General features: G+C 38.9%; 1 protein-coding gene across 32 annotated transcripts in view; it reads left to right on the plus strand.

Annotated features, from left to right (window-relative positions):
* The first annotated feature begins 1,508 nt into the window (after window positions 1-1,508).
* Window positions 1,509-24,181, plus strand: part of LOC110597052 (uncharacterized) — a 268,944-nt gene continuing 246,271 nt past the window's right edge. For 26 of the 32 annotated variants that reach the window (XR_013437296.1, XR_013437307.1, XR_013437293.1 and 23 more), the window contains exons 1-6: window positions 1,509-1,689; window positions 2,089-2,158; window positions 2,386-2,481; window positions 2,616-2,711; window positions 5,496-5,576; window positions 7,928-8,026. The gene's annotated coding sequence lies outside the window, so the exon portion shown is untranslated. Of the gene's footprint in view, window positions 1,690-2,088; window positions 2,159-2,385; window positions 2,482-2,615; window positions 2,712-5,495; window positions 5,577-5,760; window positions 5,894-7,927; window positions 8,027-24,181 lie in introns of all 32 variants that reach the window. The other 6 variants (XR_013437306.1, XR_013437303.1, XR_013437304.1 and 3 more) reach the window with 5 other exon arrangements.

Raw genomic sequence — 24,181 nt, forward strand, 5'->3', positions numbered from 1 at the left:
TTAACTTGGGGTTTGTGTGGGAAGCCACTCCTGAGGTATTTATTGTCTTCACTTGGCCTTGAGCCAGGGAGAATTTGGTTTGGCATTGCAAGTCATTTTGCGGCTTCTCCCACTTAATGAATTATGCAATGCAAGTGACTTAAGTCTTAGATTGGCTGAAGGGGCTGCTCTTGTACCTCCAGAATTAGGTATGACCCACTGGGCCTGGACAGCCCACCTCCTACCTTATTTGGCAGAAGAATATTGTATTGAAAATCTTTGAAGTTTCTCCATATATAATAAAGCAAATTTTGGGCTCACTCTTCCCAGTGTGGAAGTTTGATTTGTAAGGTCAAAGAGCTGTCTCACGCCTGCTTTTCAAAATTACTTTCTGTGTAGTGTGGTTTTTCTGCTGCCTTCTTTTCTTGGCTGTATTTCCCAGCTAGACTGCTTTATGCAAAAGAAACCCCAAATTCCACCACCTGTGCAGGATGTTGTGGGGAGCCACTCCAAATGCATGCACCTTTAAGTCCTGATGCACCACAGGGATCTGTACTGTAGTCTGGCATGGTAGTGCCATGGCTCATGACTGTGTTTTATTGTGGGTTGAATTGTAGAAAGTAAGTGAATTAGATAGAAGAAAAATCTGTGGCATTATACTTTTTAATATTTTGGAATATTTTGTCTTTAGGAAGAAAAAAATCAGTTTTTACAATTCTAGAGACTCTAATTGTGAAGAATTATTAAGATGACATGGGATATGTTAAGTTCAATCCTCTCCCATGGGAAAAGCGCTTCTGTGGACTTTTTTGGATTGTTTCTATGAATCTTTATATTTTGAAATATTAGGTAAATTTTTTGAGGGGTTTATGCACTAGAAGTCTGCACTAAGAGAGTGAGAAAAAGAAAAGAAAGATTTTTTGATAATACTTAATACAAGGATTCTTTACCTGTAGAGAAGTGAATTTTATTTTTCTATTGTTCTTGTGAATACTCAGACAGTTTATGCTGAACCTCTTTGCTACATTCTTGACCTACCACATCAGAATCAAAAGACTTTAGCCACTGTTCTGTAATGAGGTCTGTAACTATACCCACCACCAGCAGTGCTTTTAACCTTTAAACAACCTGACCCAGGTGCCAAATGCAGACTGCCTTAAGATCTGATAGTAACACTGGCATCTGCTGTTGAAACACATATTTTAAAGTTCACGTGCTGCAAGGGAAAATGCAAAAGACAGAAGAACACCAGTTCAGCAAGCACAGGGAGCAGAGACAAGGCAAGCTGCTACCCACCCTAGGACCCTCCCCAGCTGCAGAAAATACAAACAAATCAAATGGAATGAAAGTGGCTAGGGAAGCTCAGGGAGCCTTTGCCCCAGACAAGGAACAGTTGGTCCCTGCTGTTTCCATCACCAAGGTAACAACAGGAAGCCTGGAAGGCCCAAGCTGGTTTCCTGGTCCTGCCTCCTGTATGTTCCTGGCTTCCCATTGGTCCTTTCACTGTCACTCACACAGGACTTCTGGTCCCGCTTTCCAGCCACTATCCTGTACTTCCTGTTTCATCCCTGCTACCAGGAGCTGCACAGAGACTGCATTTTCAACAATATCCACCTATAAATACTAATGAAAGGTCTTTTTTCAGGCAAAATTTAATTCCACCTGTTTCTGCATTGCATCCCTGAGCTTAACTTTTTCAAAGTTTCAAAGGTAACTTACTTTTTTTTCTTTATTCTGTATTATTAAGAAAAATTGCAGAGATAATGTAACAATTATAAGACATACATATGCTTCTTTATATTTTGCTTTTAATTTTGAAGGTTTTGAGGAGGCATTTGCTTGTCACAGGGACAAAAGCCGGCAATGTCCCTGTGATAATCGAAGACCTCATTCTCATTCCTGAGTATAAAATTACAAGACATAAGTAAATGTATAAAGAAGGATCTTAATATGTTACAGCAGAAATATAAAACAATGCACTACTACTTGAAGGAAAATTAAAATGGATCCAAATATCATAAGAACCACATGGTTGCATAAAGTTAATACAATTATAATTTATGCCCTTAATCTTTTTTTTTAAAATTTTTTTGAATATTTATTTTTTAGTTCTCGGCGGACACAACATCTTTGTTAGTATGTGGTGCTGAGGATCGAACCCGGGCCGCACGCATGCCAGGCGAGTGCGCTACCGCTTGAGCCACATCCCCAGCCCTCCCTTAATCTTAATACATATTTTTCTAGGGGTTTGGACAATCTGTAGTTGTTAATTCATAAAATAACTAGCATATATGTCTAATTGTTTAATTAATATATATTATCTAATTGTTTTTCTTCAATAGAAAACACATAATTTATATATTACTTATACATGCATTTCTCTGATTCTCTGCCTTTTAATTACAGGTATTTGAGATAAATGTATTTTACTATAAATTTACTTTCAAGAGATAATACAACCATCAAGTAATCTGTCTCAAATTGTTTTACAAACTTTATAAGGTAATAAACAAATATAATTAATTCTGTCTACAGAAATATCCAAGGGCTTTAACTATATTTTCATTTGAGGTGTTTCTTCTTATCAAGGTAAAATAATTTGTTAGATTCTAAGGTTTTCAAATATTGTTTCAAAGGAAAACCAGGCAGAATACTAAAAGAAAAAGAAGATACTTCCACAGAGAGGAAGCACACATTGGAGGTCCTAAGAGGAAGTAATGAATCATCTTTCGGTAAAACAAGTCTTTGTATTCTGGATTTTAATGATAAAAGTATTTTCCAAAAAGAAAAATATTTATATCACTATGTAGACAGATGATATAGAAAGTTAAACAATTTAAAAAGAGATTTATATGTACTGGACTGACTATAAATTATTTCCAAGATCTTTCATACTGATTAATTCAAGAGGATTTCAGGCTATTTTCTTGATTCTACTATGCTGATGTGATGTGGTCTTTATTGCCTAATGATTCTCATTGTTTAAGGCAAGGATTAATTTTAGTAAATAAATTCACATCCTTGATTAAACACTAAATATATTTAACTGCTGACTTAGATTCCAAATTTGACAATTGTCCTTAGAGACTAAATTTGATGGCTTCAAAGACCTTGCTGAAATTTACAAATTACTTTTTTTTTTTTTTTTTTTTGCTGGATAGTTGTGAGATTTGGGAGAACATTGACATTCTTCAAATTAAAGTGGTACATTGGTTTTGAGCAATAAAGGTTACAAACTTTGTTGAAAATTCTTTGGTATTATATAAGTTCTTTGATTGGACCTATTATCCATAAAAATGGTAAGATTTACATACTACTTCCTACACTGGAAAGTAAGCTTAACCATATTTTCTCAAAGACAATTGAGAGACACCTATTTAAAGGATAATATTCTGAGATATAGAGATATTTTGGAAACTTCTCTCTGGAAGAGATAGAGGGCTCCCTATAATTTAAGTTAATGATACTATGATTTATACCAGCCTTTTAAATAAAGAAAGGGGAAAAAGAGGACCCCTTACAAATATCTAATGTTTGTAAGCATATACTAGATCTAACATTTAAAAATTTTTAAATGTTAGATCTAGTATATGCATTTACAAACATTTAAAAATTTTTTTCTTAAATTGTAATATTGAGAGGTTTACTGTTATTCAACATGATTCAGTAAATTAAATCAGATTTCAAAGGGAAGTTGAAACTTCTCATGATGAAAATGACTGAAAAGCCTGAAATAGTAAGGTAAATCTCCCAACTGCAGAATTTATAGCCATGCAGCTTCATGAGCTTTCCAGGTAACTAAAAATTATGAAGTGATTTTTATGGACTCATTCTCAGGTCCACCTTTAATGTGCCTTGAAGTGTGGACTGGAAAGTCCACCCATGTAACTAGATTAATTGTACTGACTGTAATATTCAATTATTCCTATGTGTTGGTCTTATGATAAACAGGCTGTCTGCGAGTATCTTTTGAGAAAAAGACAGCATATAAAAAACCTAAACCAGCCAATCATGCTGGTCCTTAAAAGTTAAGACTATATTTATTTTTCTGGACAATTGTCAGAAAGATTATTAAAATAGATTTTTTCTATATGTACATAAGATATCCACTAACATATTACTCTCCTACTCATTCTACAATAGGAATTGACACTTTTCCTATGTGATTATATTATGCAAGTGTCTTGCCAGTGAAACAGAAGATATCTAGAAATAGTGGATATATTTTAGGCTGGTCTCCCAGAATTGACAAAGCTGATTATGCAAGGATGCCATAACCCTTGGAAGTTTATTGGTAATAATCTAACCCTCGATGAGTTGGCACCCAAAAGGATGTTTTGATGTTTGACTTCTACCTTCAAAATATTTACATTACTGACAGACCTAAAAACCTCCTTAAATGTGAGAATTAACAGAAAGGATGATGAATATCCTGTAGCTGGTAAGAATACAACTTATTGTATCACTAGTTATTGCCAGCTAATATTTCAGACCTATAATATGCTGAAGTTAACATTCAGGCTTTGAAACAGATGCATGCCAATTAACTAGACCTAGGCAAGCTCCTGATCTCATGATCCTTGAAGTGACTACATTAAATATTATTTCTTGCTTCTATAATTATAGGCTTTATGATGATGGTTTAAACTTACAACATGTGAATTTTCTTAAGATTTGACTTAAATTACTTTTAAGATCTTTCATACTCAGATAAGTTGTGATGGAAGAATTTGAACTAAGTTAAAATACTCTAGAAGACAATATTCTGAATAATGCAAATGAGCCTTCTGCTCTATGGTTTGTGGATAGGCTTAAATGCTATGCCAATTAAATTCACTTGTGTTACTGTGGCCAAACCCAATGCTTCCCAATAAATTGAGAAAAGATTAAAAATCTTCTGATGAGTGTTTGTCAGAGTAATAATAATAACCTGGATCTTGTAAGTTGACTATAAATTATTGAAATGATATGTTTTCTACTAAGTCTTTTTGTGTTTCAATAGTAGATTATGATGACCTCGGACCAAGAATCTGGGTGATTAAATCATGTAGTACCCAATTGCCTTTAAATATTAATCAAGGGGGAATTGTGGGTAGCTCCTCCAAATTCAGGCACCTTTAGTTGTGAGGCACCATGGGGGTCTGAAAGAGCACTGTAGTCTGGCGCAGTAGTGCCATGACTCATATTCCATTTTTTTTCCCTTGCTTGGATAATAAGGCATGGCACCCAAAGTGTTGAGTATGGGGAGCCACTCTGAATGATCTGCTCCTTCCATCCTAGGGGGCAGAGACTTTGACTGGCACTACATATTGTAGTGATCTGGACATTGTCCTGGTCCAAGAAGTTTGAGGGTGCATCTTCAGATGTAGGCCTCTCACCCCATGGCCCTTTGGGTCAATTACACTCACCTGTCCTTTGTATCCCTGCCACTTCTGATGTTTTTTTGGATGGAACTTTCTAAGAATGAGGGTCCCCCAATAAAAGCCCACTTCTGAATATGCTCATTCTCTCACCAGACTCCGGTGACTTTCTCTTGCTCTCCCATTTGAGGAGCCTGAGGCAGAGAGTGGAGAAACCATCCTGAAGCTTGATTAAAGGTAAAGTGTGAGTCTGTGTTTTCTTTGGTTGGAAATTCACATGAGCGACCTTAAGTTCAGCTGCCCATGTGGGCAGCAGTTGAGCTACACTCACCTGTTCCCTTGTAATCCTACCCCTTGCCTCATTTGAATGGCTTCTTCCCAAGAAAAGGTTCAACCTGTGCTCCTCTCTCTCTTTCCACAGACTCCAAGGTTTCAGGAGCCATCGCAAAACCCAAAGAAAAAGGTGTTTCTCTGCCTTTGTGTGGTTATTACATGCAGCCCAGTTCTCCTTGAATGACCTTGCGTGTTCAGTCCTGAGACTCAACAGGGAATGGGTGTGTCTATGAAAGAAACATAAAGACATGAGTACTGATATGAGATTAATACAAGATAAATGTCTCATCATCTGGAACATGTCAATAAATATCCTGAAGATGATAGAAATCAATAATCTCTCACCAGGAGGTGTCAGAGCTGAGAAGTTGTCCTCATAATAAGGCCTAAAAGGCCAGAGAGGACAAAGCTAAATTTGGGAATGTAAATCTTTAACCTGGTCAGAGTTATCAAGAATGTAAACACAACATTTAGTTAAGTTACTTAATGCCATCTTATTTTTGTAAAATATCTTTTTATTAAAATGACCTCTGTTTTCATTTTAGCTGTATTTGTTAGGTATTCAAGATCGAGCTGGTCAAAGTGACCTTGTTCTTATCTATCATTAAGAGTCAGCTGAGTTCTCTTGGGGTCTCTGTTGGGGAACTAATGAGCAGCTCTTTAGCTCTGCTAATGCCATCTACCAGGATAAGTCAAGGTCTCACTGACCATGTGGCTTCCCTAGGAAACACCAGGGATATCTATCTTTTCCAGTGATTCTCCTCTTTTGGAGTATGTGTACTGATTGGATTTCTTTTTTTAAGGTCCCAGTAATCCACCTGATTGGGAGGTCATGTGAACCAGAGTTGCAAAGCTCTTAGAGAAGTTCTCTTGTTCCCTGGTTTCAAGCTGACTCAGAGGAGAAGATCCAAATATTTGTTTTCTTGCCCACCCTACCCCCCTTACCCTTAATCTTTAAGCCTTGATCTTAAATATCCAGCAATCCAGTCTTAAAGTAAGAATACTTGGTTTTAACTTTAATATTTATAACTTTACAATCATCTTTGCCCCTTTTATTTAATTAGGGTCTCTATTAGTATTGGAAGTTAGCATTATATACTATCTGTCTATAGATGATAGCCTTTTAGGTTGTTATATTTGAAGTTGTACTTTTGTAAGATGCTAACATATAGCAGTTAAAGTTTAAACAAAAAATTTGAAATTAACAAGAGTAAAAACTCTTGAAATTAACAAGAGTAAAAAAAGATATTTAGTTTGTACATAGTCTTAAACCTTAGCTGAGTTATACATTATATCCCATGTTTGAGACCACAGCAATCTTTAAAATATCAATCTTTTGAATATACCTTTAAATGAATTGAATCTGGCCTAACTGATTGTGTTAATTAACACAATATGACATTATCTGAAATAAGAATGAAAGAAAGGCTAAGAGAGTTTTAACTTTCTTTTTGTTTTAAAAGCTTAATCTTTAAGTAGATCAGTCCCTCATTATCTTTTAGAAATACATTTACATTTTTATCCCAGTGTAACAAGTAACATAAGGTTTAGATTTGGTTATAGAACATTCAATGATATAAATAAATCCTGAATAAAATTTGTTATCCTTATAAGTCTAAAATTACCATTACAGACAACTTTAATTTGGACACCACTACCTTAATAAAATGTTCTTTCAAAACTTTTACTTTCAGGGATGGGGTTGTGGTTCTGCAGTAGAGTGCTTGCCTAGCATGTGTGAGAGTCTGAGTCACTGGGTTCAATCCTCAGTACCACATATAAATAAACACACATATAAAAATAAAACAAAAGTTTTACTTTAAAGACTTCTATACCTGAAATATGTGAACACATTTAATATACAAAGAAGTATACAGTGCGATAATTACTTTGATGTTTAAATATTAATCAAATTTAGCTTTTACAGAAAAATCTAGGCTCTATAATTTAGTTCAATACTATAAAATAACAATATAAACCCTGATTTTTAACACCAATTCCTGTAGGTAGTAAAACTTAACAGACTCAATGTTAAGAGTAAATTCATATTTGAAGAAATCCTTGTCATTTCAACATATCTATTAAACTTTGGTTTATATCACTACATCAATATTTGACTTTAGGGAAAAACCTTGAGTAGATTTAACTACTTATGTGTAACCAACTTAATTGTACACAAACCTTTTAATATTTACCTTTCATTTATATAGACATTTTTATCACTTAATTTATTCTCTCTCTCTTTTTTTATTTAGATGTATTACTATTTTACTGCATAAAGACTTTCTTACCCAGTGGAAGTCCTTTCCAGCATCTGGATGACCATCTTAAGCATCAGCTGCCATCTTAAAAAGGTTTGCTTTCCCGCCCAATGGTAACTGACCATTCTTTCATTATTTAGCCAACATCATCCTTTGCACTCTAATAGTGTCAAAATTAATGAAGAACACGGACACCTAATTCTTATTTTATAGCCAGTTTATTAGCTTCCAACACCAGAAGGGCCATGACTGAAAGGGCCCATAAGCAGCCTTGGGCTAAATATAGAGTCCAGCTGATTAGATAGATAGGCCAGTGGATGTGCCATGTTCCAGCATTTGAGTCAGGACCCCTACAGCTATTCCATACCATTCATGGATATACAGGAAGAAGGCTTTGTGAGGTCAGGGAGTCCTAGTCCAGGTGCATTGGTGAGTGCTTCTTTAGTGTCCTCAAAGTCCTTTTATTTTGTTTGCCCCCCAAATAGCAGATCCTGTTCTCTCCTTTTTGGGCCTTCACAGAGGGGTTTTGCCATAACTGAAAAGTTGGAGATCCATACACAGCAGAATTCAGCAGCACCAAAGATCTCCGATTTGACAGCAGGTTGAAGGGACTGGAATTGAGCAGGTCACCTGTTTTCTCTTGTAGCCCAGTTGCCACTGTCCCCGAGTCATACAGAAACCAAGGTTCTTTACTTTTCTTGACAGATCTGGGCTTTATTTTTTGAAAGTTTGTAACCAGCCTTAAGTAGGAGAGTGAGATGCCACTGTGTTCCTCTTTTGCCGTCTTCTCTAGTTGCTCCAGCCAGGAACAGATCATCTACACATTGGAACAATGTGCATCCACATTGTTTTGCAGGAAAGGCTTCCAAGTCAGAAGCCAGCACCATCCCAAAGATGGTTGGTGGGTTTTTGAAGCCTGTGGTAACCTCATCCAGGTCAATTGGCCTTTGTTCCCATTGGAGTCTCCTTATTGGAAGGCAAAGAGTGGCTGACTCTGTGGTACAAGATGTGTGCAGAAGAAGGCATCTTTATGGTCCAGACATGTGAAATAGCCCACCTCAGCTGGGGGCAGACTTAGGAGATTATGTGGATTGGGAACCACAGGATGTAAGGTGACTCTGGCTTGATTTTCTGCATGTAAATATTGGACTGGCCGATAATCATTAGTTTCTGTTTCTGAACAGGCAAAAGAGGTATATTTCATGGTGATTTGTGAGTTCTGAGAATTCCATATTGTAAAAGTGTGTCCAAATGTTTTTGAATTCCAATTTTTGCCTTATAAGGAATATAATGTCATCTCAGCGTACCAGTATGGCTTCAGGTTCAAATTTTATCACCACTAGGAGAAAATTTTTGGCTAGTTGAAGTGGGTTGGCCTCTGTCTATACTTCTTGTAGTTGGAAAGGGATGTCTGTTTCCTGTTGTGATGTTTCCACTAGGTTGAAGAGGTGCCATCATCTTTCCAGGGAATTGTGAGGGTCAAAATATTTGATTCAGGTTTTTCCAGTGATCTCACTGACTGGCCTTTTGTATCAACAGTTATCTGGGCTTGGAGCTTTCCTACCAAGTCTCAACCTATTAATTGAACTGGGCAATCTGGCATGTTCAGTATCTCATGGACTTCTTTATAGCCTGCTAAATTTCAATGCTGTGGTAACAGGAAAGGATGATGAGTTTTGTTTCCTGGGACCTCACAATTGTGGTCTCTTTCTTTGAAAGTGGGCCCACATGTTGGGTCACAACCAAATGTTGAGCCCCAGCATTCACCATAAATTCCATAGGTTTTTTCCCTATAAGTGTTGAACCATAGTCTCCTGGGGTCCCCAAAATGGAGCCCAGTTGTTCCTATTCCTCATCATAATTTTCCATAGCTTCCATTCCAACAAAATTTTTCTCATGGGCATCATAGGGGTGTCTGGGTATTGAGCATCATGGGGGACACATTTGTAGGACTGGTATCATGCTTGAATAACTTGGCCTCTCTTATCCTGGTAAGGAATAGCAGGAACTCAGTGAGCTTTCTTCAGTTTATTTTTCCAGGGCCCTCTAGATGGCTGTGGGTGCATGGTTTAGTCTCAGTCTCAGTCTAATAAATAATAATAATACAGGTGAGGAGGTTGGTTGAGACCATTCCTGTGCCTTGCATGTGGTCCCTATTTTGATATTTGTTTTGGCTTTGTCCTGGTGGGAACCCCTTTTGGTGATTTCTTGGTTTATATTAAGGGCAGCTGCAAGGAGAAACCATCTTCATCTTTCAGTCTGCTGGGTCTCTTGGTCTTGATTGACAAACACTCTGGTGGCATTCTTCCCAGCAAAACCCTCTAGTGTTCTGTAGTTTTGGTGACTGTCACTCTTGGTCTGTCCCACAATGGTTGTGTTGTCCACCTGCTGGTTGTCTGGTGCCTCAGGATCATAGGGAGTGAAGAGTCAGAAGCTTCACAAGGTTGTTCATAGAACTGGCTGGGGCTTTCATCAGGCTTTTGGAGAACTTCTGACACCTTGTTCATGTTTAGGGCTCTCCTTCCCAGCTTTTAGGCCTCCTATGAGGGGTTGTTGATATCTCTTTAACTTTGGAGGTCTTTATCTTTGCTGGGGTCCCACCCTGAGTCTGTGTTGGGGTACAGGGCCTGGGCATGGGCTTGGATGTTGCCTTGTGCATGTTCTTCTAGCTTTTTAAAAGAGCTTTGGTCACCCATTTTCCCTCTTCTGAAGTAGCTGGCAGCATCCCCCCAGTGTTTTAGTCAGGTATTTTGCTGCTGTGACTAAAGCATCTGATGAGAATAATTTTAAAGGAGAAAAAGTTAATTTGAGGGCTCACAGTTTCAGATGTCTTAAAAGATGACTCTGTTGCTTGGGGCTCCAGTGAGGCAGGATGTCAAGGCAGAAAAATGTGGTAGAGGGAAACAGCTCACATGTTGATCAGTAAGATGAGAGAGAGAGAGAGAGAGAGAGAGAGAGAGAGAGAGAGAGAGAGAGAGAGAGAGAGAGAGAGAGAGAAAACATGAACAAACTTGCCATAAACAAATATATATATCTAAAGTCACACCTCAATTCCCACCTTCTCCAGCCACACCCTACCACTTTAGTTATAACTCAGTTAATCCCTGTTACGGGATTTAAATAATTAATAGCGTCAAGGGTCTTACAACCCAATTATTTCTCCTCTGAATCTTCTTGCATTATCTAAAATGTGAGCTTTTGGGGGACACTCACATCCAAGCCTTAACAAGGAGGTAGGTTAGTGGGTCTGGATAATAGATTGCATCATATCAATCATGGTCTGAGATTTCTCTGTTTAGATGGCAGTGTGATTTTTCCAATTTCAGAGATCATTGGAGGCAAAAGCCTGATACTTGAAAATGCATTGAGCCCCTCAGACGATTTCTTCCTGGACAACATAGGCAGGTCCTCAAGTTTCTCACAGGGGCATCTGCAGAGCTCTCAGCTGGGTTCTTTCTCTGGTCTTAGGCTGGGTTCCCATCTTGATATTACAAGGTGGAGGAGGATTCTTTGGCCCTTGGGAAGCCTCTGGCCTTGAGGGCCTCATAGGGGAAGGAGTAGCTGTTTTGAAGAGCCATAATCAGCTGTTTCTGGGGATTAGGGGCTGAGGGGTCTGCCCATTGTCTCAGTGGTCTTGGAAATGTTGTGTAGAGAGGCAGGTAAGGTGGTGGGTTCTCTTCTGCCTCACCAGGCTAAGCTGTTTTTTTTTTTGTCAGATTTTCTTTTCTTAGTTGCCTTTTTTGGGTCTTAGAGGATGCTGTAATCTGAGCCAACCTCAGCGTGGGTTGTCCATCTAGACAGGCTCTCAACCAAGGGGTGTGTTTCTAGGCTATCTCTTGCCAGCAATCAAGGAACTATTCTGGGTGTCCAGGAGTTTCCGCAACTATTCAAAAGACCTCAGCAATGACGCTTCCAATTAAAGATCCTTCTGGTGGCCAGCCCACACCTAAGCTTGGCCATTCTAATTCACAGAGAGAACACAACTTTGCTGAGTGAATTTTACCCCATAGACTCCCCTAAAACCTTTCTTAAGGTTTCTCAACAGACATTCCAAGGGGATTAAGGGATTCCGTTATTTTGTGTGCCTCCCATGTTCTACCCTGCATTGGTGTCACACAATTATGACAATAATCACTTGGTACATCTCCAGTTTCTCTCCTCTCAGGACTGAGTGTCTGCTTAGCCTTTTGGGTCCATATCAATCCCCAACCTGGAGCTTCCACCTAGATGTTGGTTGGTGGAATTCTGCCACAGACAGAATGAGGTTCCATGGAACCATGAATTGGGGCTCAGCACTCACTTTGGTACTTTAATTACATCTGAATTCTTTCCTTGTTCACCTCATTTACACTTTCACATAGACATTTTTTTATGGGCCAGGCTATATGAGCAATGACCAAACAGACTCCATTTATCCTGAGACTCCATGTCATGTAAGAAATGCTTCTCCCATGAGAAAATTCTGCCTCTGCCATCCTGATCCTGCTTAGCACACCCTGCTTAGAAACACCTTTTTTTTCCCTGTTCTTATGCCATGTAAATTTTTTTGTTTTCCATTTTTCTTGCATAAAGTACTCTGTCAGAGAATTATTGCCTAGATATTAGTAACCATTCTTTAAGTTGTCCTCAACTAGAGTTATTTTGACCCACTTCCTTTCTGCTTAGGATTTTAGATCTCATGTTGTTTCTTTAGTTTGAATCATAGCAATAGCCACTTAAGATTAATGTGGTTTTGGACTATTCCTTGGAGGGGTTCAAAAGGTGTAAACTTGCAGTCTTCCCCTTAGCCCATCAGCTGGTAAATCCTGACTGCCAGCTAGTGAATAAACATTTCATTTCCTGCTTAGGATACACTCAGTGATTTATTTCAATCTCACCACAATAATGGTCAGAGCAAAATTTCAAAACCCCCAAATTACACAAACAGGGAGTCATGGTTTCCCCTATGCTTGCTGACCCCAAACAGAGACTAATTAGGTGACTCTCTGGATCCTTTTTGGTTTCAACTCCTTTTGGAGGGTTATTCAGGACCCTCATATTTTGAATAAGTCTCTGTCCCTACTACCTAGGCCTCTTGGGGTAAGTCAGATGGTCTACCACCGAGGGACCCAGGATGTACCTGTTTGGTCAGGTGGTGCTCCTAGTTTTGTGTTTCTGGTTCCTGTTCCTCATGGGTTCTCTTGAGCTTCAGGGTGGCAGTTCTGAGGTGTCAGGTGAGTTGTTCCTCCTTCAGCCAATGATTTGCCTCTGTGGTGTGCTAAGGGGAAGCATTGCCCTCCAACATCCCAGAGAAGCCAGACTGAGGGACCAGAGAGGCAACTTCACCATTACCTTCTCATGTGGATTGCCAAATGTTACAGGACAAATGAGGCTGGACACCTGAGGAATTAGCAGAATGTAGGTTTATTGGCTACAGCTGGTTCACAGTTTGGCTGTATCCTAAAATTTCCTCTTCTGAACCATGAGTCTAGAAATTCTTTGAACTTCATACCCACTGGGAGGTGGGGCTTGAATTTTCACTATTGCTGGAGTCTACCTAAAAATATCTTTTTTTTTTCAAATTGTGAGAGTGATTTGAGGGTTTAATTTTTTTTATTGGTTGTTTAAAACATTACAAAGCTCTTGACATATCATATTTCATAAATTAGATTCAAGTGGGTTATGAACTCCCATTTTAACCCCAAATACAGATTGCAGAATCACATCAGTTACACATCCACATTTTTACATAATGCCATATTAGTGACTGTTGTATTCTGCAACCTTTCCTATCCTCTACTATCCCCCCTCCCTCCCCTCCCATCTTCTCTCTCTACCCCATCTACTGTAATTCATTTCTCTCCTGTTTATTTTCCCATTCCCCTCACAACCTCTTATATGTAATTTTGTATAACAATGAGGGTCTCCTTCCATTTCCATGCAATATCCCTTTTCTCTCCCTTTCCCTCCCACCTCATGTCTCTGTTTAATGTTAATCTTTTCCTCCTGCTCTTCCTCCCTGCTCTGTTCTTAGTTGCTCTCATTATATCAACGAAGACATTTGGCATTTGTTTTTTAGGGATTGGCTAGCTTCACTTAGCATAATCTGCTCTAGTGCCACCAATTTCCCTGCAAATTCTATGATTTTGTCATTTTTTAGTGCTGCATAATACTCCATGGTATATAAATGCCACATTTTTTTATCCATTCATCTATTGAAGGGCATCTGGGTTGGTTCCACAGTCTAGCTATTGTGAATTATGCTGCTATGAACATCGATGTGGCAGTATCCCTGTAGTACGCCCTTTTAAGGTCTTCAGGGAATAGTCCGAGAAGGGCAATAGCTGGGTCAAATGGTGGTTCCATTTCCAGCTTTCCCAGAAATCTCCATACTGCTTTCCAAATTGGCCACACCAATTTGCAGTCCCACCAGCAATGTACAAAAGTACCCTTTTCCCCACATCCTCGCAAGCACTTGTTGTTGTTTGACTTCATAATGGCTGCCAATCTTAATGTAGTGAGATGGTATCTTAGGATGGTTTTGATTTGCATTTCTCTGACTGCTAGAGATGGTGAGCATTTTTTCATGTACTTATTGATTGATTGTATGTCCTCCTCTGAGAAGTGTCTGTTCAGGTCCTTGGCCCATTTGTTGATTGGGTTATTTGTTATCTTATTGTTTAATTTTTTGAGTTCTTTGTACATTCTGGATATTAGGGCTCTATCTGAAGTGTGCGGAGTAAAAATTTGTTCTCATGATATAGGCTCCCTATTTACCTCTCTTATTGTTGCTCTTGCTGAGAAAAAACTTTTTAGTTTAAGTAAGTCCCATTTGTTGATTCTTGTTATTAACTCTTGTGCTATGGGTGTCCTATTAAGGCTTTTGGAGCCCGACCCCACAATATGTAGATTGGAGCCAACTTTTTCTTCTATCAGACGCAGAGTCTCTGATTTGATATTAAGCTCCTTGATCCATTTTGTGTTAACTTTTGTGCATGGCGAGAGGAGGGGATTCAGTTTCATTTTGTTGCATGTGGATTTCCAGTTTTTCCAACACCATTTGTTGAAGATGCTATCCTTCCTCCATTGCATGCCTTTAGCCCCTTTATCAAATATAAGATAGTTGTAACTTTGTGGATTAGTCTCTGTGTCCTCTATTCTGTACCATTTGTCCACCCACCTGTTTTGGTACCAGTACCATGCTGTTTTTGTCACTATTGCTCTGTAGTACAGTTTGAAATCTGGTATCGCTATACCGCCTGATTTTTCCTGCTTAGGATTGCTTTTGCTATTCTGGGTCTTTTATTTTTCCAAATGAATTTCATGATTGCTTTATCTATTTCTACAAGAAATGCCATTGGGATTTTGATTGGCATTACATTAAACCTATAGAGAACTTTTGGTAATATCGCCATTTTGATGATGTTAGTTCTGCCTATCCATGAACAGGGTACATTTTTCTACCTTCTAAGATCTTCTTCTACTTCTCTCTTTAGGGTTCTGTAGTTTTCATTGTATAAATCTTTCACCTCTTTTGTTAGGTTGATTCCCAAGTATTTTATTTTTTTTTTGAGGATATTGTGAATGGAGTGTTTTTCCTCATTTTTGTTTCAGAAGTTTTGTTGCTGATATACAGAAATGCCTTTGATTTATGCATGTTGATTTTATATCCTGCCATTTTGCTGAATTCATTTATTAGTTCTAGTAGTTTTTTTGTAGACCCTTTTGGGTCTGTTAGATATATTTTCATATCATCCACAACTAGTGATAATTTAAGTTCTTCTTTTCCTATTTTTATGCCTTTAATTTCTTTCATCTGTCTAATTGCTCTGGCCAGTGTTTTGAGAACTATATTGAATAGAAGTGGTGAGAGAGGGCATCCCTGTCTTGTTCCAGATTTTAGAGTAATGCCTTCAATTTTTCTCCATTCAGAATGATGCTAGCCTGAGGCTTAGCATAGATAGCTTTTACAATGTTGAGGTAAGTTCCTGTTATCCCTAGTTTTTCTAATGTTTTGAACATAAAGGGATGCTGTACTTTGTCGCATGCTTTTTCTGCATCTATCAAGATGATCATATGGTTCTTATTTTTAAGTCTATTGATGTGGTGAATAACATTTATTAATTTCCGTATATTGAACCATCCTTGCATACCAAGGATGAATCCTACTTGATCATGGTGCACAATTTTTTTGATGTGTTTTTGTATCTGATTCACCAGAATTTTATTGAGGATTTTTGCATCTAGGTTCATTAGAGATATTGGTCTGTAGTTTTCTTTCTTTGAGGTGTCTTTGTCTGGTTTCGGAATCAGGGTGATGTTGGCCTCATAGAATGAATTTGGAAGAGCTCCCTCTTTTTCTATTTCCTGAAATAACTTGAAAAGTATTGGTATTAATTCTTCTTTAAAGGTTTTGTAAAACTCTGCTGTATACCCATTCGGTCCTGGACTTTTCTTGGTTGGTAGTCTTTTGATGGCTTCTTCTATTTCATCCATTGATATTGGTCTGTTCAAATTGTGTGTATCCTCCTGACTCAGTCTGGGCAAATCATATGACTTAAGAAATTTATCGATGTCTTCACTATCTTCTATTTTATTGGAATATAGGTTTTCAAAATAATTCCTAATTATCTTCTGTATTTCTGTAGCATCTCTTGTGATATTGCCTTTTTCATCTCGTATGTTAGTAATTTGAGTTCTCTCTCTTCCTCTCTTTGTTAGCATGGCTAAGGGTCTGTGGATCTTATTTATTTTTAAGAAGAACCAACTTTAAATTTTGTTAATTTTTTCAATAGTTTCTTTTGTTTCAGTTTCATTGATTTCTGCTCTGATTTTAATTATTTCTTGCCTTCTGCTACATTTGCTGTTGTTTTGCTCTTCCTTTTCTAGGGCTTTGAGATGAAGTGTGAGCTCATTTATTTGTTGGTTTTTTCTTTTTTTGAGGAATGACCTCCAGGCGATGAATTTCCCTCTTAAAACTGTTTTCATTGTGTCCCATAGATTCCAATATGCTGTGTCTGTATTTTCATTTATCTCTAAGAATTTTTTGATTTCCTTCTTTATGTCTTCGGTAACCCATTGATCATTCAGTAACATATTGTTCATTTTCCATGTGATGTAGGATTTTTCCTTCCTTCTTTTATCATTGATTTCCAGTTTCATTCCATAATGATCAGATAAAATGCATGGTATTATCTCCATCCCTTTATATTTACTGAGGGTTGCCCTATGGCATAATATATGGTCTATTTTTGAGAAGGTCCATGTACTGCTGAGAAAAAAGTATATCCACTTGATGATGGTTGATATATTCTATATATGTCAGTTAAGTCTAGGTTATTGATTGTGATATTGAGTTCTACAGTTTTTTTATTCAACTTTTGTTTGGAGGATCTGTCCAATGGTGAGAGAGGTGTGTTGAAGTCACCCATAATTATTGTGTTGTGGTCTATTTGATTCTTGAACTTGAGGAGAATTTGTTTTATGAACGTTGCAGCACCATTATTTGGTGCATACATATTGATATTTGTTATGTCTTGTTGGTGAATGGTTCCTTTTAACAGTATACAATGTCCTTCCATATCACTTTTGATTAATTTAGTCTTGAAGTCGATTTTATTTGATATGAGGATGGTCACTCCTGCTTGCTTACACGGACCGTGTGCATGGTATATTTTTTTCCAACCTTTCCCCTTCAGCCTGCGTATGTCTTTTCCAATCAGATGTGTCTCCTGGAGGCAGCATATTGTTGGATTTGTTTTTTTAATCCATGTTACCAGCCTATGTCGCATTATTGGAGAGTTTAAGCCATTAATGTTTAGAGTTACTATTGATATATGGTTTGTACTTCCAGCCATGTTTGATTACTTATCTTTTTTTTTTTTTAATTTAGTTTGTTTCTCCATGATTAGCTTTCCCCCCTGCCCTCTGTCTTTACTGAGGCACTTCCCACTGATGGTTTTGGTTATTGTTTTTCATTTCTTCCTCGTGTAGTTTTCCTCCAGATGCTTTGCAATGCTGGTTTTCTGGCTGCAAATTCTTTTAACTTTTGTTTATCATGAAAGATTTTTATTTTGTTGTCGTACCTGAAGCTTAATTTTGCTGGATACAGAATTCTTGGTTGGCATCCATTGTCTTTCAGTGTTTGAAATACGTTGTTCCAGGATCTTCTTGCTTTCAATGTCTGTGATAAAAAAACATTGTTAACCTTATTGGTTTACCCCTGAATGTAATCTGCCTCCTTTCTCTTGTAGCTTTTAATATTTTCTCTTTGTTCTGTATATTGGATGTCTTCATAACAATGTGTCTTGGCATTGGTCTACTGTGATTTTGTATGCTCGGTGTCCTGTATGCATCTACAATTTGTATATCCGTTTCCTTTTTTATTTCTGGAAAGTTTTCTGTAATTATTTCATTTAGCAGGCTACTCATTCCCTTGGTTTGAGTCTCTATACCTTCCTCTATCCTGATGACTCTTAAGTTTGTTTTTTTTATGTTATCCCATATCTCTTAGATGTTTTTCTCGTGATTTTTTACCAGCTTTTCTGAGTTGGCTAGACTCTTTTGAAGATGACATATTTTGCCTTCATTATCTAATGTTGTGGCTTCTACTTGCTCCACTCTGTTAGTGCTACTATCATTTGAGATTTTAATTTTGTTTACAGTTTCCTTCATTTCTATTGTTCGATTTTTTTAATAATCTCTGTCTCCTGATAAAGATGCTTAATTTCTTTTTTTATCTGTTTATGTAATTCATTTTAAATGTGTTTTTTCACTGTTTGAATTTGCTGTCACATATCCTCTTTAAGGTTCCATTCTATCTGTCTAAGGTATTCCTTGAGTTCTTTATTTGACCATTTTTCTGATGACTCTAGGTCCTCCTGAATATTTAGGCTGTCCTGCATTGTTTGTATTCCTTTTCTTCCTTGCTTTTTCATGCTGCTCATGTTACTTCTTGTTCTGTTTGACTGCTGAGTTACTGTTTACTCCTATAAATTTATTTGATGCTTGGGAGGAAAGGTATTGGAAGAGAAGAAGTCACTAAAGTATAGAGAGTAAGCAGGTAGAATTCAAGGAAGAGGGAATAAGAAAATTGAAAAGAAATGAAAAGACAAAAGAAAAAATAGAAAATAAAAAAAATAAAAAAAAAATAAAAAAATAAAACTTAAAATAAAAAAATAAAAATTAAAATAAAAAAATAAAAAAATAAAAAATTTAAAAAACAACAACAAAAAAATGAAAATAAAAAAACCCAAATTAAAAAAAAAATAAATGCAGTCTTAGAGTTTGATTAACTTCTCTTCCAGTAGGTGGAGCTGTGCCCACCGGGCCAAGCTTCTCCTCTCAATTTGCTGGAACCAATCACTGTGCAGCAGCTCCTCCTCCCAGACTGGGCGGGTCTCCAATCCTGAGTTCCTAGGGCCTTCTCTTGTGTCTAGTCACTTCCCCACTTTTCCTCAATCCAGGCCCCGCTCACCGGTGATGCTCACCACAATACTGGCTACATGCCAGGTCTGCTGCTCCCGGGAGCCCTATTTTCATTAACGACTGGGCACACTCTCCCTGTTTGCCATTCCCTCATACCCTAAGTTTGTAGAGCTTGGGGCTGTGAACCCTCAGTGAATTTTGTTTGCCCTGTGGTAGCCATGCCCCTTGTAGCTGGTGCAAGAGACCTCAGTTGTCAGCACTGGTGGGAGCACTAGCCGGGAGTTCTGCACCGCAGTCCCACGCCACTCCTGATCCCCTCGGTCTGGCTATCGTGCTCATGGGAGATCTGGGAGGGGCCCTTAAGATTTCCCGGCTGTGTGGAGAGGGAAGGCTAGGGGGTTACACACCTGTCACACTGGTTTCAATGAAGTTATATCCTCCACCACATTCAGGTGACATCAGTTCTCTGCCATGGTGGTATCCCATGCAAATGGCAACAGTTTGTTTCTTTTTGCTGGGTGACCAATGCAATGGGTGGATCCTGACTGGCTCTCCCAAGCCCCGTTTCAATCCTGTGGCCACTGCCTATGAAGGCTCAGTTGGCATTTACCTCCGTAGGTTCAGAAGGGCCGAACAATTGTTTCAGTGGGATCATTTAGTGCTGAGTCACAGCAGTTTGTCTGTGAAAAGCAGGCGAACGGGAGCTTGAATTCAGCCGATCCGGGCTCGGTGTGTGTTCTGAGAGGCCCAGACTGTTCGCCCCAGATCCACGTCAGCTCAGGATTGCCTAGTGATCCTGAGCAAACAGCATTTAGGTGGTTTACGACTCCCTATGCCTGCACAGCTGAAGAGGTGAGAGACTTGATTTCTCTGCGCCCACTGCCATGTTGGATCTCCCCCTTTTTTAAAAAAAATTCATACAGAGTGCTTTTATTTCACGTTTTTTTTTAGATTAATTATAGGTTATATGCTTTAATACAAAAGCAAAAGTAACATCACAAAATCTTTTGCTAAACTTAGTTTTTACAAGACAGTGTAACAGGAAATAGGAAGTCTAACCACATTTGGGCTTTTTTTGCCAGAATTTTTTTCTGATATTCTCTTAATAAGAACAGATATGTTGAAGGTACCTGGAGAGGCTTAATTAAGATTCATTGGTGGAGGAGGGGGCATCACTACACTCAGGGACTTCACATGGTTTCAATAGGCCTCATTGATCTTTCCTGGGGCTCATGGAGTTTCAGTGCCATGCTCAGAGTCTCCTTTGTCTTCAGGATATTTTACATGTTCTCCATGAGTCTCAGTGCTGCTGTCAGAGTGTCAGTTTTGCTCAGTGCTTCTTCCAGCCTCAGATCAAGGCACTGCATGATTGTCACCAAGGTCTGCCACCATGTTTAGCAATAGCCAAGCCTCCAGGGATCCTGGCTGCAGCAGCCTCTTAGTGTTTGAGCAGCTGAGCCTGTTTTTTAATTAGTTCCTTGTTAGGGATTAATGAGTAGTAACTGAAGCCTGGTGGGGTGTGACTGAAAGAGGTGGGACATTGGGGGCAAGGCTTTGGGGAATATATTTTATATCTTGTGAGTGGAGTTCCCTCTCCTCCCTGTTCATCATGTGAGCTGCTTCACTCTGCCACACTCTTCCACCATGATTTCCTAAACTTTCTTGGCCCCCTTGTGTAAGAAAGATGCCCCTCTGGTCTCTTCTTCAGAAAATTCTCACCTTGACTCCAGGGAACTTGAGATAGGTGTAGTCTTGCCAGATTTTGAGATGCCTTCAAGCCATTTTTCTTATTATTTCTGGTCAAAGTCTTTAGCAGATTTGTAGTGGTGCTACTGTTTCAACAACTGCAACTTCCTTAGTCCTAGTTTTGCAGCCTGTCAAGTTCAGTTTTTTCAAATCTGCTCTGTTCTTTGCTCCTGAATATTATAATAAATTTGGCTGAAAGGTGCCAGCAATATGTATGCCACTACCTGAATGCTATGCCACCTAGAGATTTCCTCCACCACATAAAGAAGCCAATCACTTCTGGGGCTAGGGTTGTGGCTCAGTGATTGAGAGCTCACTTAGCATGTGTGAGGCACTTGGTTTGATCCTCAGCACCACATCAAAAAAAGAAAATAATAATAAGTAAAAGTAAATATACTGTGCCTGTCTTCAATTAATAGAAAAAAAAACACCCAAAACAACAACAAAAAAACAAAACTGACACTCTCTTCTAAAATCAGCCCCACTGCAAGTCTCAGGACCTGGGCAAAATGCAGACTTTCTCTGCCAGAATATAACAGGAATGGCTGCTACTCCAAATTCCAATAGAGCCCTCCATCTGAACCTTCGTGAGCCTGGTCTTCACTGACAATTGTCCTATTGCCATTCTGGTCTTCTGAGCTCCCACCAGAATCAGCCATTAATTTCTGTTTACAACAATCTAGAGCATTTCCATCTTGCACTGCTACACATCTCAAAATTCCTTCCACCAATTTTAAAATGCACAAAATGCTTACTAAATATATGGTCACTTAGTCACAGAAATGACCCCAGTTCTTGGAACCAATATCTGTTTTAGTCAGCTTTCAGTACTGTGACTAAAATCATCCAACCAGAACAGTTGTAGGGGAGGAAAAGTTTATTTGAGGGCTCATGGTTTCAAAGTCTTAGTCCATAGAAGTCTGGCTCCATATCTCAAGGCTTGAGGTGAGGCAGGTCATCACAGTGAAAGAGTGTGGCAGAGGGAAGAAACTCACAGGACTAACATAAAGCAGAAGATAACTTCATTCATTAGATACAAAATATATACCAGAAAGCCATGCCCCAAAATTCCCAACTCCTCCAGCCACACCTTAACATCCTTCAGTGACCACTAGTTAATCCAATTCAGGGGATTAAATCACTGGTTATGTTAAGGCTCTTTTCAGATCCTTCTAGTACAGTCTCACACATGAAGGTTTGGAGTACAACTCACATCAAAACTACAAGAGATGTCACACTTTCCCAGGGTCTCCCTGTGTCTCAGAACTTGTTGAGATAAACAATGAAGCTCATGGCTTTTGCATGTTCATTAGTTGTCCTCAGTGCCTTCCACAGAATATCCATAGTACTCACTGCCATTTGAACAATTTCAGTGTGATTCAGAGCTGTCCATAGTATTTCAGAAATAATCAGATGGTTTCCATTAGTGTGATTTATTTATTTATATTTTTAGAGCGAGCGAGCGAGAGAGAGAGAGAGAGAGAGAGAGAATTTTAATATTTATTTTTTAGTTTTTCAGTGGACACAACATCTTGTTTGTATGTGGTGCTGAGAATCGAACCCAAGCCGCACGAATGCCAGGCAAGTGCACTACTGCTTGAGCCACATCCTCAGCCCCTCCATTAGTATGATTTAAAGAGCTTCAAATGTGTCTCTTGGCATTAAGGTTCTCAATGGTATCTAATTTGGGCTCAGGACTTTCTCCAGTGTAATCCCCCAGTGGAATTCAAAGATTTTGCAGGTCTCTAAAGAGGATCACAGAATTTCATATGGTTCAATTGAGTGTGCACCTTGCCCAGGGATGAGTGTGTTTCATGGTCTCCTCCAGTCTCACAGTCATGCTCAGGGTGTTTTTCTCAGAGTCTTAGTGTTCTTTTTCCTTTTTCCTTGGATATTCAGTAGAGATCATAGATATTCCCAGCATCCAAGTGGGGTCGGGTGTTCCCCAGGTTTTCAAAGAGCTTAAAGCCTGCTTAGGTCATCTGAGGATCTCATGGTCATAAGCGACTCTCAGCATTTCTCAGGGCATTTTGCAGTATCTCAGTCATATGAGGTGCTATTCCCAGAGTATCAGCTGGAATTAGGTAGTTGCTCAATGGTACCGTGTTCAGGGTTTCTGCCAGGGTCTCAGAAAATCTCAGCACCTTTACAAAGTTCTCAGTAGAGTTCAGTGTCATTCCCAGGGTCACAGCATTGCTCAGGACCAGTCCAGAATCTCATTGGGTCTCAGGGCATTCCCCAGGGTCACAGTGGTGCACAGCCTCTTCACCAGAGTGTGAGTGGTGTCATTTTCTTTCCAGGTTCTCAATGAAGCTATAGTCTTCACAGGTTTCAGTGATGCTAAGGGTCTTCTCCAGAGTCTTTGTAATACTGTGGGCCATTTTTAGGGTAACACAGGGGCTCAGGGTCTTCCTCAGTGCCAATGGGACCCAGGCCTACCCTAGAGTCTCAAGGTGTTCCCCAGAATTTCAATCTTGTTTAGAAAGATCTACATGGACTGTGTGGTGCTCAGATTATTGCTCAGTGTTTAGAAAGTCTGTGGTCTCAACAAGATTCACAGAGTTGTCAAGTTCATTCATTGTTGTCTAAATTGTATTCAAAATCTTCTTCAATGTCTTTGGAATGCTAAGGGCCATAGTTAGGTTAACAGGTGTATTCACCTCCTTCCCAGGAGTCTTAGTGTTCTCATTGCTTTCCCAGACTCTCATTGTAGCTCAGCCACTTTCCCAAGATCACCAAGTGTTCAGGGTCCTTCTGAGGGTGTCAGTAGGTCTCATCACCCTTTCCAGACTCACTGAGTTTAAGAGCCATCCCCAGAGTCTCCTTTTCTTTTTTGTGTTATTTACAGGTTTCCATGAGGCTCAGTGCTATTCTTAGAGCCTCAATTATGTTCAATGCTTCTTTCAGCCTCAGCATGAGGCTCTGGATGTTCTCAAAGGAAACACTGGGTTTAGGGCCATTCAGGGTTTCTTAATTATCCAAGGTCAGTGCTATTCTCAGAGTCTCAGGTATATTCAGTGCTTCTTCCAGGCTTCTTCTGGATGTTCTCAAAGGAAACACTGGGTTTAGGGCCATTCAGCATTTCTCAATAAAGCC

Source organism: Ictidomys tridecemlineatus, chromosome 4 (genome assembly GCF_052094955.1).
Source record: "Ictidomys tridecemlineatus isolate mIctTri1 chromosome 4, mIctTri1.hap1, whole genome shotgun sequence".
Taxonomy (NCBI): Eukaryota; Metazoa; Chordata; class Mammalia; order Rodentia; family Sciuridae; genus Ictidomys; species Ictidomys tridecemlineatus.